Source organism: Diadema setosum, chromosome 4 (assembly GCF_964275005.1).
Source record: "Diadema setosum chromosome 4, eeDiaSeto1, whole genome shotgun sequence".
Taxonomy (NCBI): Eukaryota; Metazoa; Echinodermata; class Echinoidea; order Diadematoida; family Diadematidae; genus Diadema; species Diadema setosum.
In genome coordinates, this window is record NC_092688.1 from 40,716,572 (window position 1) to 40,737,345 (window position 20,774).

General features: G+C 39.1%; 1 protein-coding gene across 3 annotated transcripts in view; it reads right to left on the minus strand.

Moving 5' to 3' along the window:
- LOC140227249 (ketosamine-3-kinase-like) overlaps nt 1-20,774 on the minus strand; it is a 40,105-nt gene that overhangs the window by 18,755 nt on the left and 576 nt on the right. The gene's annotated exons all lie outside the window — the stretch shown is intronic.

The window sequence follows — 20,774 nt, forward strand, 5'->3', positions numbered from 1 at the left end:
TTTACCTGTAAGTAGGACCTATCCCCCTATTTTTAGCTCACCTGAGCCGAAGGCTCAGGTGAGCTATTTGGCGATCGCTCTTCGTGCGGCGTGCGTCGTGCGTAAACTTTTTACATTTTCATTTTCTTCTTGAGATCGATTTTTTTTACATTTTCATTTTCTTCTTGAGATCGATTTTCACCAAACTTGGCAGGTAGCATCCCTAGAGGGATAGGATCTCAATTTGTTCAAATGGGCACCATGGCCCACCTGGGGGGCCCCAGGGGGCCCAATCCCCCTAAAATTACGGAATCTTTAAAAATCTTCTTCTCTAGAACCAGAAGTGATAGGGCTTAGTTAATACTATGAGTTAGTACATTGATGACTGTAGTTTCTAGTTTGTTCATGGGGGAATCAGGGGTGCCCCCCTTGAGACCCAGGGGAGGGGGGTGGGGAGGGGTCCTTATGGGGCCTAAATTGTACATTTTCATCTTCACTTTGAGATCCCCATGTCTGATTTTCACCAAACTTGGTAGCTAGCATCCTGAGGGGGATAGGATCTCAATTTGTTCAAATGGGCACCATATCCCTCTTGGGGGCCCCTAGGGGGCTCACTCCCCCCCCCCCCCCAACACTAAGGAATATTTAAAATCTTCTACTCTACGTGTAGAACCAGAAATGATCAGAAGCAAAGGTAATACCATGAGTTTGTACACTGATGACTTTAGTTCCAAGTTTGTTCATTGCAGATCCAGGGCTGCCTGCCCCCCCCCCCCCACCCTGGAGTTGAGGGGGGGGGGGGGGATCCATGTATACAGACCTAAGTTTCCAATGTTCTCAGGTAAGAGTGTGCAAGAATGCATGAAAGGTGAAATTGCGATACTCAGGTGAGCGCGCATGACCCCCGGGTCTCTTGTTTTTTCTTGATTTGTATTCATGTTCGAATGTTCCAGAGTACTGTAAAAGTGGAAATTTTCGCGGTGTTGAAATTTTCGCGCATTTCGCGCAACCAGAAACTAGCGCGAAAATAAAATCCCGCGAATATTTTTGCTTGCCATATGTTCCTGTGCGTGATGTCTAGATTCCGCGGAATTAAAAACACGCGAAACTCTTCTGACCCGGCCAAGCGCGAAAAATTAGTCACGCGAAAATATCCACGTTTACAGTATGCCCGTCCCACGCGTATTTTTTATTTTATACGCACGAAAGCCATTGCGCGAGGATGGTCGATCTAAAAATAGGTAATTGATGAGTTGTAAAACTAGACTTACCATACCCAGTAAAATTTTTTAGCTATTGAACCATTTTTTTCCAAAGACATCTGTAAGTCCGTCTAGACGTAAGAGATTTTTTTTCCTTTAACCCTAAAAAGACTGGGGGGGGGGGGGGGCGGCCTAAAAGGCCCCCACTTGACATTTCGCGCGATTACTCTGCAACACGCATTGCTCTCGCCGCGATGCTCTCTGACATTTTTCTTTCGAGTTTCCCGCACATTTTGACATCAAATTTGTGACACCCGGGGGTACGGTTATGAAGTTACATAACTTTTTGTACATGCACATGAGGCCGAAAATGGCTCAAAAATGTGATTTTGTGTACAAAGTCAATGCAAATTGAGTTTTTTCACATGGTTCATATAAATATGCTTATTTTTACTCTCAATGGCTAAAATCAATTTGTTTTAGGAGTATTATGCTTCAAAAAGTGTCTGCCACAAATTTTGTTAAAAAACAACAAAAACAAAAGGTCGAAAAAACAAAGAAATGCATAAGAAATTCATAAAACAATAAAATGAATACGAAATTAATTTTGATACCTAATTTTTTTTCAAGTACATTTGCTAAGAATGCCACAAAGAATAATTAGACCAAAAATGAGCACTTTTGGAGCTTTATTTACTGATTTAGATCAAAGAGTCTGATTTCTCGCATAAATTAGCATAATTAATCAAAATAGAATAAAAGAAGACTATTTTGTAAAATTTGATCTTGTAGATTGCATCGCACACTACCATTGTGCAAATTTCCGCAGCGATCGCGTGATCCACGGCCGAGATCTTAAAGGGGAAGTCCGGACGATTATCAGCCGTTTCCCGTGTAAAGAACAATATTTCATGAACCTATTACCCTTTTCCCGACGAGAAAAGACCGTCAGATACATTTACTATGATTTTTTTGAAAAATAAGGTAATTCTTCATGTTCGAATCCGTCGCAAGCAGCCCTTCGTACTATCTGTCCCAGTATGCATTGCGCGTGACGTCACAGACTCACTTTCCTCAGCGGAGCACCGCGAGCGCAGCCCAGCTACGAATCGATCTCCCATTACACTGCTGACTGCGGCGCGGTATCTGCATGCCTGCTGAGGTCTGCCTAGTTGGCGCTACCGCAGGAGTCCGTACACTGTTTTAGGAGTGCTGTTGCCAAATGCTGTATTCCTTTATCAAATGATCTTCGGTATAATCCGTCAAAGATTCATGTAAAATAATTGCAATGTTATAACATTTTCATTTTATTGAAATATCATATGTATTGTAATACTGCCGTACTTATTAGTGTCCACCCCATCATTTACAATTCATTGGCTATTGTTGTCATCAGAGTGATCAGGCATACGTGTACGTCTGCTGCTGCCAAATGCTATCACAATCCGCGATCGGTTTTTAACTTCTGAGTGTAAACAATCTGAAATCAGTCTGTCAATTTCAGAATTATTGCCTCTCTTGTTGTCCGAGACTGTTGACTATGTCTGACGGTGGTAAATTACGACAGTATAACTTGAACCACGGAAGAAATGCCAGCGCCAGCTTCATCATATCATAGTACCGCCACTGGTAACTGCGACCAGCAGCCCCTTACACATAGCGTAATGGGACTGCGTACTGTAGCATTCAGGATCATGATCGGGTAGCATCGCGGATAAATATCAACTTAAAATCGAAATATTTCTTCAATTTGAAGACTTAACAGTAAAGTTAAAGTATTGACAACAGGCTTTGGGCAACGTTTGGTTCTGCCAATAGTCCTTTTCTGCTCAAATTGATGACTTAATGTGACTCGGTCGAGAGGAACCTTGGAGAGCTACACGGAATTATTGACGGCCAGCACAGGCGCACACACAAAGAGACATCTCTGTGCGCACACATCTGCGGTTATGCGCTGGCCGTCAATTCAGTGTAGCTGTCCCAGGTTCCTCTCGACCGAGTCACATTAAGTCATTAATTCGAACAGAAAGGGACTATTGGCAGAACCAAGCGTTGCCCGAAGCCTGTTGTCAATACTTTGACTTCACTGGTAAGTCTTCAAATTGAAGAAATTTTTCGATTTTAAGTTGATATTTATCCGCGATACTACCTTATCATGATCCTGAATGTTACAGTGTGCAGCCCCATTACGTTATGCGTATGGGGCTGCTGGTTGCAGTTACGCCGCCGATGGGGAGTATGACGAGGCTGCATCGAGTAGTATTTGTAAGTTTTGACGACAAACTTGTCAATTAAAATATTGGAGAGCCATCTTGCACACCTTTCCCGCTCATTTTCTGGGTTCGGAATGGCAAAAAACTCTTCTTCTGGCCATCGCCCGGTTTATTAGAACACCCAAACGCTCACACATCGGCATTTTCGATCATGCCGCGTGCTTCCGCTGCGTGGCCGGAACCACGCGGAAGCTACCGCTTGCTCGGCCCATGTCGCCGTTGCTCAAGCAGGGCTCCCCGAGCCAGCTGACGCTCCAAACAAAAAGCAATGTGATTGTAATACGTCACGCCGTCACGTGATCTTTCTTGCCGGCGTGCAGAAATTGAACAGTTACGATTCAAAATTAGTGATGCTAAAAAATCAATTGTGACAAGTTGGGAGGGTATTTTTCAATGAAACTTAGTCATTATGGTCCTTGATTTATGTAGATTATGGTGAAATTTATTCAAAATCGTCCGGATTTCTCCTTTAAGGGGGGGGGGGCCCTTTAGCCCCCCCCCCCCCCCCAGTCTTTCGAGCTACCAAAATAGCCCAGTCTTTTTAGGGTTGATTTAAAAAATGATCTGCATGCAGCATTATTTGTAGGATTTAATTACAGTAAGATTCTAAAAACATAGGCCATAGCCTAAAGCCTAGGAACCTATGGCTATATAAAATCACTAAAATTACCTCTGGAGTGGAAATAAACCACTAGTGACTTTCAAGTTATTATTATTTTCATACAAACCTGTAGATTCTACTGTGAATATAATGAAACTGATGACTCATTTTAATTTTATGTCATCCTTGTAATGTTGATATCGGAGGAAAATTATTCTATTTGGAAATGTGAACATTATTTCCATCTCTTTTATGAGTGTAATGTCTGCATCCATAGAAATATAGGTTTTTTTTAGCATACTGTAATTCATCTTACCTTAGTCAAATTTTGTTCTGATTTCAAATTCAAAGAGAAAAAAAAATGTTATGTCACACAACACATCCACATAGGGTGTTTTTTTTTTTGTTCTTTGTTTTTGTTTTTGTTTTTCATTTTTTTTTGCCTCCGCCACAAAGTGGTGCCGGAGGCATTATGTTTTCGGGTTGTCAGTCCGTCCATCCGTCCGTCCGTCTGTAATGATTTTTGTGGCCAGCGTACAATGTAAGTAAAAAAACGTTTGAGGTATCCAGTGGTACTACTGTAAAACAAGGAATTTTCGCGTGCATTTTAATTTCGCGAATTTCGCGAGCGCCAAAATTCACGAAATTAAAATGCACGCGAAAGTTTTTGTCTACACTACATGCATTGAACGCCAGTGGCAATTCGCGAAAATTTCATGCCGCGAAAAAGGCTGTCGGCTCCAATTCGCGAAAATTTCATGCTGCGAATATATCATGTTTTACAGTATGCATGAGTGGATGAAGTTGTACCTATCAACTTCTGGGTGCACATGCTCAAGGTCAAAGGTCAAGGTCAAATGCTCAAAATTTCACTATTTCTCCCATATCTATGCAATGACTGAAGGTATTTTCTTGAAACTGAATGTGTACATGTACTACCCAATAAAGATTCTCTGGTTAGAGTTTTGGGTCATGAGGTCAAAGGTCAAGTGAAAATGTTCAAATTTCACTTTTTTCTCCATATCTTGGAAATCGTTCAAGGTATCTTCATTAAAACATATTACATACATTGTATGCATGTAATGACTGGCAGTGATTATCAAGGGAATTTTGGGGTCATGGGGTCAAAGGTTAGGGGTAAAAGGTCAAGGTCAACTCTTCAAAACTCTACCTTTTCCCTCATATTTGTGCAATACCTGTAGGATTATTTTTGTAAAACTTGTTGTATACATGTATTACCCAATAGAGATTGTCTGGGAAGCCAAAAAGGTCAAAAGGTCAAAGATCAAGTAAAAGTGCTGAATTTCACTTTTTCCTCCATATCTCGGAAGTGGCTTAAGGTACCATCGTGAAACTTAGTACATATTTATTAAAATGCATGTTCTGCCTGACAGTGATTCTCTTGTGAATCTTATGGTCATAGGTTCAAGGGTCAAAGGCCAGGTTACAATGCTATAGTAGTATTTAAAATAGAAATTATACTTTTTCCCCATACCTTGACAATTACTCAGTGCATAAACTTATAAAGAGGGTCAAAAGTCAAGTAAAAGTCCTCATATCCCCAAATACATGCTCTCGTAGTAAATATAGCCATTCATCCAATTAAACCTACATTGTAGTTCAAGGAAAGTGAACATTCAACGTATTTGTGACAAGAATGTCATTTGATATATTTTGCCAGTTACACTGTATGTGAAACTGTCATCACACATTGTCAAGATGTACTATAGACCTATTAGGAGAATCATGCTTTATGGTGGAGGCATACCAGTCGCCATAGCGACATTTCTAGTTTAGAACCTGCATATTTATTTTTTAAAAAGGCATTAGGGACATTGATAACATATTGATCACCATCACCAATACATACTTATAATTATATGGACATTACAGGTGTGTAGCACAAGTAGACCTAGATCTATAGGCTCTAGAGCTACTGTATGATTGTGAGTAATATAATACCTACCTTGGATTCTTCACTGCAATATTGATGCATCATAATATATGCACAAGCCCTTGCATTCACACAAACTTTGGACTTTTCTCAGCAACAAATATACCATTTCCACAATGTTTTGACTACCAAAAGTGGATATTTTTGCCCCCAAAATTTTTCTTCGCTCAGCCGAGTAAGGTGAGTTTCATGGGTTTTTAATTCAGCGGAATCAAGACATCATCTACCGGTAGGCCCTATGATTGAGGATATCACCCATCGTCACCGTAAGGATCTGTGGCAGCTAATTTATTCCAAAAGTTTAGAACAAATTTGCCTAAGTTTTGCCTCAAATATGCCATAAATGCTGCATTTTCGAATATTAATTTTGACCGTCCTGTTGATTTCGAATCTCCGTATTGAAATAACGCCATTTTAGTGTGTGCAATGCATTTTCTTTGCGCGGCCTGAAAGGGTACCTCCACATCTGCACCCCCTCTCTCAATAGGTAATACACTCGAATTTCACAGTCATGTGTCATGTTTGCAATTTACTATAAAGCAAATGTGTAACTGAACCGTGTTTTAGTTTCTTAGTTTGTTTATGAGTTTGTTTTTTGTGTCTTCATTATTATTATTTTCATAGCTTATGGCACAATCCCATGCGTACTTTATCGATCTATATGGTAACAGCTACCCATACGCAGGGGGCCGATGTCAAGGTCAAGGTACCCTGCCGATACGTGCTACGGGTACCCTTACCATACTGCTTAGTATTGAAAAATACGGTGGACTCCCGTTGTAACGAAGTCCTCGGGACTGGCAGTTTTCTTTCATTATAACCCAACAAATAAACAATTAAAAAAAAACATGACAATGTAAAGCTGATGATTTTGCGACCTGGATTCTTATTTTGTTGTAACCAGATTTCATTATAACCATGTTCATTTTAACAGGAGTGCACTGTATTGCATACAAAAATATTATTGTGCTTGTATTTTTGCATTAGCATCTGGTTGCATGAAATGCCCGAAGATTTTGTCACCGCGAAAATACTCACCTGTACAGTAGTCTACAGTGCTCTACTATCCAGAAAATCTAGTGGTACTTATTTTTACATGAAAGTCTCACGCATGGCTACAAGCCATGAAGTAACTATTCCTGTTGTATGCAACAGGATAGCTATTTGTGGTAGGGTAGTTTTATTCATCGATAAAACAGAGCTAGAGAGTGAAGTGTGCATATAGTCCCACTTTTAGACCAAAAGCATAGTGAGTTACTTGCAAATGTTATCATTATTGGGAAGTGAGGGTACTGCACTCTCACACCTGATTGAGCCTTTTTATCAATGAATGAAACAGCCCCTACCGCAAATCAGCACCCTGTCACAAACGGGAATGATTACACTAGACTATGTAACAGCAACAGCTTATCAATCTGAGCAATTACACTGTGCTGACAATCTGTGTGTTAAAACATTGATGGAGAAGAGAAACAGTCAGAAAACTTCCCTCGACAAGGTCTTTTGCATATTATGTATGGTCGCTTGCTGTCTGACTTGTCCATTGGGAAATCCAGTCCAACCTCAATACAGTACCTGTCCATGTCATGACCGGCAGCCATCTGAATAGATGATTTTGCTGGATAAGAGAGATACATATTATATTTTTTATACATCATTATGGCATCTATAAATTTATGTGTCGGAATTTCATTTTAGACTGCTTTTGCTCTAGGTCTAAACAGAACATTTGACAGTGGGCATTTTACCGCTCTTTTTCATTTCTGGTGCAGATAGACAACAACTGTTCCGACAACATTTATCAACCATCTTTGCGAAGAACCAGGCCAAACCAAACACAGACGGTTATCTACAGTGACTTGAGCTGAGCTGTGACTTGAGCTGAGCTGTGGTGCTGATAGTGATACAGTCAACTGTCCATTCAATTCCGTGTCCAGACACTCACGAACATTATGTCAGGAAGAGTCAGACGACGGGAATCCGCGAATCCTACAGATTCGGCGACCATTTCTCTGAACGAAAAAATTCTGAGGGAATGCCATACTCTCTATGCCGATGAAGAGAGAGGTAAGATTTTCACCTTTTACAGACCTGAACTTGGCACTCCATCGTGGAACATCTGTCAGATCTCCATTGTTAGAGGTCAACTATTGGCTTGAAAACTGCAGGTTGTTTCTACGGAAGGATGTTAGATTGACACGTTGGCGAAAAAGGCCCCAACCCAAGGCGCAGGTAGTGCGTTTATCCATGTGTATTAAAGGAAGTGTGGTTAGGGTAGTGCAGAGTTTGATATTATCATTAGGTGATCCGAGTATCCTCTCGGATCACCTTCTGTATCTGTACGGATTCTTTGTTGGGTCTTCTTCTTCTTCTTCTTCTTCTTTCTTTATTTCTGGACAAAATTTGTGTATCGATTAGCTCAGAAAGTGTTCTTCCTATCAATGTCAAAATTATACCATATATGTATCATGTCCCAAAGACGACGGGTCAAATAAAATCATAGTGATCAGTCGACCGTGACGTCACTATGACGTCATTATATGAAAACACATTCTCAATTATATCTCAATTATGGAATGGAATTTTTCAATGAAATTTACGTCACATATATTTCAAGTTATGCGGATTCTACTCATATTCTCAAAATTCATATTTTCTCTTAAAACGTGCGCGTACGCGCGCGTAGAAATATTTGTATGCTCAGATCGAGCTCAAAATTTTTTTGCACACGTTTCAGACCATTTGGAGCATTTTTTGAAAAATTGAAAAAATTGGACGGACGCGTACGCGCGCGCATATATACGCACGCACAGCTCATATGCAATAGAAATTTCCCGTTTTTTCACACTTATCGGATGCCTGAAATGTCAAGGAATATTTCTACCAAGTTTCAAGTCAATCCGACTCAATATGACGTCATACAGACCCGTCAAAGTTGAAATTCCGCGCGCGCGTCAATGGCGATATACAGTCCAACAATGCCAAAAAACCGCCAATTTCAAATCCGATTTTACTCGTCAGGATGGACGGTGACCCCCCATTTTCTTTACATATTCTGAAAGCTGATGAGTTGTACATGTCATTTCATGGGTTGACGATGCTGAAAAAATGATTAAACGATATCAAATTTCTTAATAAAGTAAAAAAAGTAAATTTTCAAAATGACGTCATCAAATTTTAAGTTCATTCGAGCGTATCTCACTAATCCTTTGCCAATTTTCACCTAGATTTCAGTATGTTGTAGCTTATTAAATGCTCTTTCGGTAATATAATAACAACATTTTGATTGGATGACGGCATCATCTCGTAAAAATGGATTAAAAGTAACATTGTTAAATTTGACCAGTTTACGTGTTATCTCTATGGGAGTGCAGTTTTTCTGGAAATGAAAACTGACATGACTATCTTTATCGAGCACTAGCTCACTTATGCTTCGGTGAATTTCTCCCATATTTTAGTATGTTGTAGCTGAGACTTTGGGCTATCGTAAGTGTGCCCTTCGTTTTTTCATACGGAGTCGGCATCATGCCCAAAAACTTGGTTGAAATTAAAGCTTATCTTCCATGTATTTTCATATTCCTTTCTTTCTGCAACTTTCTTTGCAATAACTCAAGAAAAACAAGCTCTATCAGCCCAATATTTTGCACATGTTTAGTTTATGTCACGTACATTATTTCATAAAATAACAACTACTTGATCGGGCACCTTCTTGGGTATGTAAATTAGGGTCAAAGGTCAAAAATGTTTCATCCTGTATCTTGGTGAATACATGTCTTATCTTTCCCATATTTTGCATACGTAAAGAACATGTTACAAGAATCATTTCACAAAATAACCACTTTTTGCTCAGACGCCATCTTGTCTGTGCAAAGTAGGGTCAAAGGTCATATGTACTTCTTTCTTTATCTTCATTATCACGTGTTATCTCTATGGGAGGGAATTTTTCTAGATGTGAAAATTGACATGATTGTCTTTATCGACGACTAACTCAATTACCCTTTGGTGAATTTCTTCCAGATTTTAGTATGTTGTAGCCAATGTAATACTCTTTAAGTTTTCTTCAATCAAAGTTTTAATCGGATGATGTCTTCACCTCGTGAAATTAGATATAATGTAACCTTGTCAAATTTAACCAGTTTACGTGTTATCTCTATGGGAGGGAATTTTTCTGGAAATGAAAATTGACATGACGGTCTTTATCGAACACTAGCTCACTTACTCTTCTGTGAATTTCTCCCAGATTTTAATATGTTGTAGCTCAGACTTTGGGCTATCGTGACTATACCCTCCATTTTTTCATACGACGCCGAGATCACGTCAAGAAACTTGGTTGAAATCAAACTTATCTTCGATGTATTGAGATATTTCTTTCTTTCTACAACTTTCTTTGCAATAACTCAAGAAAAACAGCCCCTATCACGCCCATATTTTGCACATGTTTAGTTCATGTCACGTACATTATTTCATAAAATAACAACTACTTGATCAGACACCATCTTGGGTATGTAAATTAGGGTCAAAGGTCATAAATGTTTCAACCTGTATCTTGATGAATACATGTCCTATCTTTCCCATATTTTGCACACGTAAAGACCATGTTACAAGGATCATTTCACAAAATAACCACTTTTTGCTCAGATGCCATCTTGGCTGTGCAAAGTTGGGTCAATGGTCAAATGTACTTCATTCTGTATCTTCGTTATAGTTTATACCAGGGAGGTACCTCCCTGGTTTATACCGAATTTGGTACCAAAGATGGTAGACCTCACTCTCTTTTCTAAATGAGAATCCAAATATCACACGGCCAATGTCTCTAAACACAGATAAAATCTATATGGTCATGCCTATTGCGATCAGGACTCGAATCATTGATTAAAAAAAAAAATCGGATCACCTAATTTGTCAGTCTTGACAAATTCCGAGTCTAGTTTATATAACGCCTGAAGAGATCCTTGTCATTTGATTGGTTGTTTGACATTGATCATTCGGCCCATTTTACTATGACATCATCATCTGTGCAATTGTGGTTCCATTTACCGTGCAATTTTGGATCCATACGATTTGCTCCATTGCACGCTCACTGAGAGCCCAGCACACTACGCGTATAGGCTTGTGTTTTGCAGTGTATGTATGTGACAGCGCGCTACCTAGCGCTCAGTGAGCACTCTCGCGATCTCAGATTCTCTCTTGTTTCTAAATTAATAAGACATGAAAGGACAAGGATCTCTTTTAGGCGTTATATAAAACAAATGATAAATTTTTTCATTCGTGCAGTGGACAGAATATTTCATTCGGTGAAAGATGAAATGTGTGATCCATTCAACTCGGCTGCATCTCGTTGAATGGATCATTTCATCTTTCACCTCATGAAATATTCTGTCCATTGCACTCATAAACATTCATTATTTGTATAATATTTAGTTGAGGGACATTAAGAGGTCTTTCCAACAACAAAAAAGTTAAAAGAAAAGAAAGATATAATAAAAAAAAAAGAAGAGAAAAAGGAGGAAAGTCAGAAAATGGGGAAACCGTCCTCACTGCTGAATGAATCGCACATAAACACCGTTTGGTGGGGCCACATCCACAAATATTATGCTGTGCAAGAAAGCTCCACCACTGAGCTAATGGACTGCTGAATGCCATACAGCGAGATGAATTTGTGAGTATAGAACAGTCTTCCCAGGTACATGGAGGGAAATCAAAGCCCTAAGGGCTTTATTGGCCCTGTAATATTTAGTAGAACCTACAGTAATGGGGCCTATATATCTCGAGTATGCCAACAAGGTTGACAAATCCAAAGCACCAAAAGCTGGTAAAAAAAGGAAAGCAGGACTCACTTAAAAAGGCATTTTAAGATCATGTTAATTTTTTTTTCTCTAATAATTTGTTAGTGATGTTATTCATATTGCATGTGAGAAACTGCCCAGCTAAAAGTGGAACCAGTTTCAGAGCCAAATGTGGTAAAGAGCTTTGCCCAGATTTGAAAGAGCCCCCTCTAGTGTCGACCAAGAGATACGCTTCCGGAGGCTAGGGAGTGTGTTGTCGCCACAGAGATTTCTTCCTCACCACCACTAGGGTGAACCATACAATGGTGTCTGAGATTTCGTTGAGGCTGCAATTACCCACTTAGCAATGCCGGACTTCGCGCGCTCAAGTAACATTTTTACAGCATGTAGGTGTATTATAACTTTTGCACATATGATGGCGAGTACGCACTTCTTAATTTGGCCGCTCCCTGGTTGCTTGTATGCTAATGTGTTAGCATAAGGGGTGAGCCTGCCGCCTCATGTCTCCCTGTGCTCCCCGTCATGCACAAACCTATTTTACAGGGCGTATTTATGCATACTAAATATACTTAGCACATACTCGTTATACTTGTAAGCTCTTTGGTTGTCACCTTACAACAGCAGAGTTGTGTGTTGAGACAGTCACTGTTTTGGAACAGCAGAACTCACTATTAGTGGTCAGTGTCATGTGAGACAGCTGTTCAATTACTCTGCTTTCAAAGCATTTTTTCCATTTTTCCTCACATAAAACAAAAGAAAAACCATAAAATAAAAAACACTCTTATCAAAATTAATGAGTTATGACGTTGTTGAAGTTCCATCTATAATGAACAGCAGAACTCACTATTAGTGGTCAGTGTCATGTGAGACAGCTGTTCAATTACTCTGCTTTCAAAGCATTTTTTCCATTTTTCCTCACTTAAAACAAAAGAAAAACCATAAAATAAAAAATACTCTTATCAAAATTAATGAGTTATGACGTTGTTGAAGTTCCATCTATAATGATGGAATTTAAGTGTAAACTAGCTTTTTGTTATGGCCATTTCCCTCCGGGGATTTCACCAATGTCTGACAGAGTCACTGAAGCTTGATGTAAGCCTAATGTCAGTGTGAACAGCGCCATCTCTTGATGGCCTTCCTCGCCTTTTTTTTTCTTCTTCTTCTTCTTCTGTGACATAAAATGCATGTATATCTAGAGTGTCCTCGTGGGCTGTCGTTTGGGCTGGGTGATGTGCTGCTCCGATCAAAGATGTTTGCGTCCGCTTTTGTTGCCGTTATAATCAGCCAGACAGGGCACTCAAGGCTTCTGTGTTATTCAGGGATTAAAGATGTGATATGGATTTTGCAACCAGGTTGTCATTCTATACTGTCTGAAATTTACTCTGTATATTAGGCGAATAGGCCATTTCTACAAGGTTCAACAAAATGTTCATTCTCTCAAATGAACAAATTTGAAAATAAAAAAGAAAAGAAAATAAGAATCTCTTTTGAAAGTTTGTGTATGGCCACTACACCCTTTTGAACTGTTTCTGATATTGTAAAGACTTACGGTTGGAAAACTTCTTTGCCAAGAAAAGAGCTTACATGCAAGTGTGCTTGTGATATTGTATCGTACTGAAGTCAAAGTAAATTGCATTATTTCGCAGTTGAAACTGCAACACAATAAAGCCTCTCCTGGAAACCATTCTTTTTCACATGCACATCAAATACATAGGGCCTATGGAGATACAATGTAAAAGAGATTTTTAAGACTGTTCTTGAGGGCATCAGAGGCATCAGTTTGTTTTTGTTTTTGTTTTGTACTTTGAAAAAGAATATCAGCTCTAAAGGCAAAATAAAAAGAGAATTATGCTTTAAAAGATAGTAAGTGCGCGTCTGGTGCCCAATTGTTGACAGAAGGATGAATATACTGATTGGCTCAGGGTTGAGACACGAGATATAATGACAGAGTGCATTTTCTTCGGTACAGTCAACGAGATATTGGTAATCACGAGGTCTTGTGTCCTTTTCAACGTCCTTTCTTGGTACTTGCTTTCCTTTCACACCGATTAGAGGATTTCACGAATCTTCCCGCCCACATACCTGAGGAACATGTTATACGTTAACATCATATTTTACTCACGATGAGGGAATGAGGTGTATTTATGCTTCATATATGAAAACATGTGCTTGTATCAGAAATCTCTTAAAAAGTATCATTGAATATGTATTATGAAACTCGGCTCAAATTAAAACTTTATTTGATGACAGTATTTAAAGCAGAAAAAGTTATCCTCCCTGTCGGTAAATAATTTTCAGGAGTGTGTGATGTGTGTGTCTTATATAGATGAGAGCTATCCACATATTTGAGTGTGTGGCTGTTTTGATTTTTTTTTTTTTTTTTTTTTTTTGATGTACACTGGTTGTATCAATTGTTCTTTTTATGTCTTAGTTGCTGTTTAAGAACCCATTAAAAAGAGCAAATGATGGTTGCATCCAGTAGAGTGGTTAGATCAAACCCACCCCCCCCCCCAAAAAAAAAAGAACATATAGGCTACTATTAGGCCTACACTCTAAAGGCCTATATACATCATCAATGAAGTAAAAAAAAAAAATGAATCCTGATATGTCTGAAATGGAAACAAGTAGGGCATAATATGGTCTTGATTTTTTTTTTTTTCATTTTTTCCTACTTGTCTACATAGAATCAGGTTTTATCCGAAGTTGACAAGACAGCTTGGAGCAAAAAAAAATCATGGACATGTCTTTGAATCTCTCCCTGTCCTGGCAATAACGCTATAAATAGACTTGATGTATGTCTGGTGCACATGGAAGGAAAGGGAAGCCTTTTGCTTTGGACTAGGGAATGACTGAAGTGGCATAATTTTGCATCTGTCTATGCCCCCCCCCCCCCACTCTCTCTTGTAGAGAAATGCTCCCTGATTCGTTGAGTGAAATGTAGTCCATATCATGTGACACTGGCAGACTTTTGAGTACACATTCAGTGAATTCATCAGCACCCCAGTGTACTGTTTGGCCCGAATTCACGAAGGTGGTACAAATAAAACCATGGTTTAAACCATGGACAAAAACCATGGAACGCCAAGTGTCGCATGGAATATTTCGTTACGAAATGAGTCATTTCGTCGATGAAATGTTTATTTTGTAACGAAATGACAACGTGTTGTAACTAAATGAACATTTCTTCCACGAAATAATGATTTCGTTAACGAAAAGGTCATTTTGTCTACGAAATGACCAATTTCGTAACGAAATATTCCGTGCGACACTTGGCGCTCCATGGTTTTTGTCCATGGTTTAAACCATGGTTTCATTTGTACCACCTTCGTGAATTCGGGCCCAAGTGTTTATGTTTTCAAAGTTATCAGGCATATCATATAAAAGTCCTAGGGTATACAAATGTACCACCATATCTCCCTTTCCTTTCCCCCCCCCCCCATCCCGACCCACACTTACACACACTCAAAAACATTAGCTGCAGATGGAAGGATGCAAGCATACAAAATATACCAGAAAGCTTTGAGCAAGGATAATGAAACCACAATCATTGTTCTTTTCTTATTTTCTTTGTTTGATTCCCCAAGAAGGCCGAATGGACAAGGAGGGTGGGTTTGGTGATAGTGGTGGTGGTGGGTATTGGGGTGGGGGGGGGGGGATACTGGAAGCTCTTCAAAGTCACCTGTAGAGAGCATTGATTAGTAACTGCCCAAAAATGGGCCCTGGCTTCTCTCATACTCTCTTCAGACACCAGTGGCGATAACTTACACACATACACAGGATTGAGCTTGTGCAGTTTTCAGACATTCATTGACCTTTAAGTGCCTGCTGTGGCAGTGTGTGTAATGCCCCCAGACACACACACTCAAACGTGTGAATGTCGCTGATGCACGATGTCTATGATGAAAATGGGATATTCACACACGCACACACATTGTTACGTGCTGATAGCTATTGTGCTGAATTGTGAAGCACACCTGAATACGCCAGTTTATACATTTGGTTTGTGTACCTCATGTTCCATGCAGTGTAAGCAACATAATCTTGAGCTAAATGATGTAAATTTCACTCTAGGTACCTTTATAGTGTTCATTCAACTCCCTATGGAATAAACACAAATACTGGGCAAAGGAATTCTGTGCAAAGAAACAATACAAATATTTCGAATTGTGACTGAACAGTTATGGTGCAGTTTTTATGTGTGCTTCAAAAATCAACCATGACAGTAACAAAAATAAAAAATAAAAAAATAAGACATTAACCAGGATGGTATCAAGAAAAGAAGCATTTGACCAACAAAAGTTGTGGTGATAATTAAGTAATAGAATTGAAATATAAATGACAATAGTAATTTCACCACTGGCTGTTTTACCACTGGCTTTTTCTATATTAACTACAAGTACTGATCAGAGAAGTGGCTAAAAATTCCTCTTTGTCAGTTCAAGAATTGAGCTGGTTCAGTTTCAGAAATCTTGTCATATTTTGCAGACTTTATGAAGCTATTTTAGTGATGATGTTCAATTGCCTGAAAACAAACCATACAGAGTATCAGAGTTTTGATAATTAGGCCTAGTAGGCTGTCGCTGTCACTCGATCTATTAAAGAATATCACAATACTTTTAAACTGTTTTCTTTAATGGCCAACTCTTTTTTTGTTTGTAAGTTTCATACTAGCACAATAATAATAGCAAGACTCTGGTTGTATGTACAGTGTACATAGTACCATCTAATCAAGACTTAATCATAACACCAAATGTTAGGAAACATTCCTGAACAGTGCCTTTAATACAACTTCTTTATGTCTGTACACCCCTCCCCCCCCCCCCCCCCTTGTGAAACAGTGTTTTTCAGGTGCTGGTTTAGCTCTGGAGTCTTATTCAGAGTCGTCAACGTCCCACAATGTGATTTTAGCATCGCTGCGGTTGTTCAAATGTCTAGGGCATCGGAACATTGAACCTCAGCCAAGCAGTTAAGAATCTAAGAAATGAATTAAAATCGTGTGAAACCAAAACAGCAGGTGTATAGTATAATGTGGGCCTACTCATCAAAAGTATCACATACTCAATCTTTGCCGTGCTGTACTCGTGCCCCTACGTACACCTAAACGCATCCAAAAAGCGTTAAAGAGAGGGGGGGGGGGGAATCTCTACATTATGCATGCATTTTCTGCCCATGTCAATTTTGAATATGTGCCTGCCTTTTCAGACTCTGTGGCCTGGTAGAAAATTATGGATTTCATTCTAATGAACTTGATGGCATGCGTACATGGATAAAATACATCATAAATAAGGAGAATTTGGATGAAACTTTGGATGAAAATAATTAGTTAAGAAAAAAGTGCTGCCTGTCATTTACAATTTGCCATTTTCTGGAGGTTGGCAACATTTCTGTTGAATTGAAGTGTTTCTCTCATAGTTTGAGTGGACTCCATTATACTCTTGCAGAGGGCAATCCCCTTTAGACTTTTGGTGAAACAAGAACAGATAAAATGCCAAAACAAACATCATAAATAGCTATAGGGACAAACAGCAAGGAGATGCCATGACTTTATGCATTACCCATTGGTTTAAAAGCTATTTCTTGGTGCGCTATTTGTCTTTGTGGTTTAAAATGCATTTTTGAAATGGAGGACTTCACTGCCAGAAAGACTTTAATGAATCAACAACTGCCATAACGGCAATGTGGTTTGTATGCCATGTCAGAAAGACATTGGTGCCAGATTGACATGCAAAGTGCAATTCCACAATGTAGGTATAGTTGACTGAAAAGTATTTACAGATGAAATGGAATGAATGATACAAGCTTAATCAGAATCAGTTGTATCCAATAAGATTATCATGGAATTCTTTGCTTGCAATGTTAAAGTAACACTGGTTTTCCTTATCACCATTGCTACCAAGATCACGGTAGACAGTATTTGCTCATGATAGACAATTTCAATATTTACCTGCTGTGAATACTCATTACAGGTCAAGAGGGTGATTGAATACAAAATTGTCGTGAGTATATTAAATATCATTATCGGTATGATTTCTTTTCCCATTGAAAAGCTTGTCAGTGTAATTTTCAGGAGTTTTGCCATCGGGAGCATCCAGTTTGTAAAACTGATTAATGTCCAAGGCTCCCTGGTGTGGACTGCAGAATTGAGGTACCCTGAAGAAACTGATATCTCTTTTTAACGACATAAAAAGTGAATTCCATGCAAAAGTGTCCCTGATTTAGGAGATACATATCACACACAAACAGTTCCTAGAGTGCTCGATTTGAAACTGCCATGATTTTGACGTGTGAATTTTGGCAGCCCAGATTTTTGAATGAGCATCATCATCACTAGTTAACCTGATTAACCATTAGGCAACTACGGTTTCAAGAATCCATTGATATTGCATGCAATCAAGTCGCCAATAGTAATGACAAATTTGATGTATAGATTGGTATTCCCCCTTCCCCCTCGTTCATGGTATTGTGTCCAGGTGTTATATTTTTTTTTCATTTGTGGGAATGTCATAGCCGGTCCCATCTCAGGGTAAATAGCATGTTGTACGTGCAGTGGATGCTCACGTGTTTGTGGTTTGAAAATGCTGGTTTATTCATTGTACAGCCTATAAGTGGAGTATGTACAATGTATGCTGGCAGAGTATAAGGATGAACGCGATTCGTAGGGGATCAGGATGTATAGGCCTGCAGTGGGGGCTAAATGTACGGTGCCGCATGGGGTCAGGCCAAGGTCAGGGCATGAAGAAACGGTGAATCATGGCCGCAGCATAGTAATTATGTGGAGAGAGAGAGAGAGAGAGAGAAAGAGATATTAGATACACCCTTTAGAGAGGAGATGGGGAGAGATCTTGTAGAACAAAATGAAAAAGGAAGGAAATGATAGAGAGAACGAATATATGGAGAGAAAGAGGGGGAGAGGGAGAATATAGAAAATAGAAATATAAGGAAGAGAGGGAGTGTGTGTGTGTGTGTGTGTGTATGTATGTATACAATGCACTGCTTCAATGAGAAATTCATATTATGACCACCCCCCCCCCCCCCGAATACAACTTTTTGCTGCTCCCATTCTATTCTAAACGAGATTGCCAGTCCTGTCATCACACAGCACATTTTGACTCGCACATAACCTCTCTAATTGGCTGCAGTGTATACATTGTCTGTAATTTGCTTGTGGTTTTTGTGATGCCAGGTATTCAGTACTAAGGGTATGCCCTACTACTTTAATGACTATTAAATGCAAGACTATTTGTAATAAATGGAGCCACTCTTTCCAAATTCAAAGTAGATTTGAATTACAGAAGGTCCTGTGTTTAGCATGATTCAGAGAATAGCGCCTCAAGTGCACAGCTGACTGACAGTGTATCAAAACAGGATGTCATTAACAAAAGATTAAGTAATTGCTTGCAATTTCTCCACATACCACATAAACAGCATGTCTGGAAATGAGGAACAAGAGAATTTACAAAATTCTCGTTCAGATTGCTTCATTCTTTCATAATCCACTTTGAAAATTTCCCATTATGATGCCAGATATTCTCAGATCTTAAGACTCATTTGTTTGCAAATCTACATATACTGCAAAACGAGGAATGTTCGCGTGCATTTTAACTTCGCGAATTTAGCGAGCGCCAAGATTCGCGAAATTAAAATGCACATGAAAAGTTATTGTCTACACTATAGGCCTATGCATTGAATGCCAGTGGCAGTTCGCAAAAATTTCATGCCGCAAAAAAAGGCCTTTGGCTCCAATTCGGGAAAAATTCATGCTGCGAATATATCATGTTTTACAGTACATCTCAAATGGTGATCATCCTTTGATTTCTATAAGTTTACATTTAAGGACATAGTGTATGCAATGAAACATAACAGTTCAACATAACTTTCTCCTTGCCTGATTAGGAATATTATGGACTAGGGCCTTGAATTATGAATTTGTAGCACTCTGCAAAAGCTTTGAGAAGACCGGGTGAAGATCCCGTGTTAGTATGCAGTGTGGCTACAATCAGGGTAAAATTTGGGAATAAAGTTGTTTTGAAGCAATAAAGAATTGGAGTTAATGATTTTGATCTCGGGACTAAAACCTTCGCAATTCATTCAAAAGTCAATGAGAAAAAGGAAAGTTTTGAAGAAAAAAAAAATAAAGTTGATGAAATATTGCCGCACGTGAGGGGGAAAAATGATTTCGATTTGACATTTTCCTCTCAACATTGAGTTCTGGTGAATCATCCTTGTAGTGTGTCAGTAAAATGTTCCTTGTCATGGTTGATGAAGGAGTGACAGCATCGCTCACCTGTTCCCGAATATTGAGCGTTCATTTTTTTTTTCTCTCTCTAAATGTACCAGTGATTTTTCCTGCACCTCTTTCCTACCAGGTACTCCCTTTCTCCCCACCTTATCAATCTAATCCATCAATTTGGGGCCCCAGCTCTGTATTATTCACTTTCCTATGAAACTGCATCTTTTTTGATTAATTTGATCAGTGACCCATATCCTGGGCTCAGCTTGGAATTATTACCATAAATAGCCAACATTGGGCATGTGTTCCATGGATGTAGACTAAGCCTCCCAGACCTTTTCTTGTGTGTGTTTGAGCCATTTACAAATAAAGCACATCCATTTCATTGTCAGTATAGATGGACATATTTTACTGGGTATTTGTGCTATATGATATAGGACAACACTTGCTTTAACCCTCTAGATATCCTTGTGTACAACCACAGTCTAAAGGTGCCACTGACATTGCATGTACAGAAAAGCTGCCACTGGTGGTGATAAAAGAGTTAAGTGGTCTTCTCATCTGACTTCGTTTGATTCAGCGACATCCTGTGTTGGGCATTCTTGTGACAGATACACATCATAGATACTGACCACTTGTCTCATATATCCATGAAACTGATAAGTTTACTTTTTATCAAGCACACACTTAGTAGCTTAAAATAGTCGAAAGGCATGCTGTGTAGGAAAGTTGATGCAGAGTTATAGTCG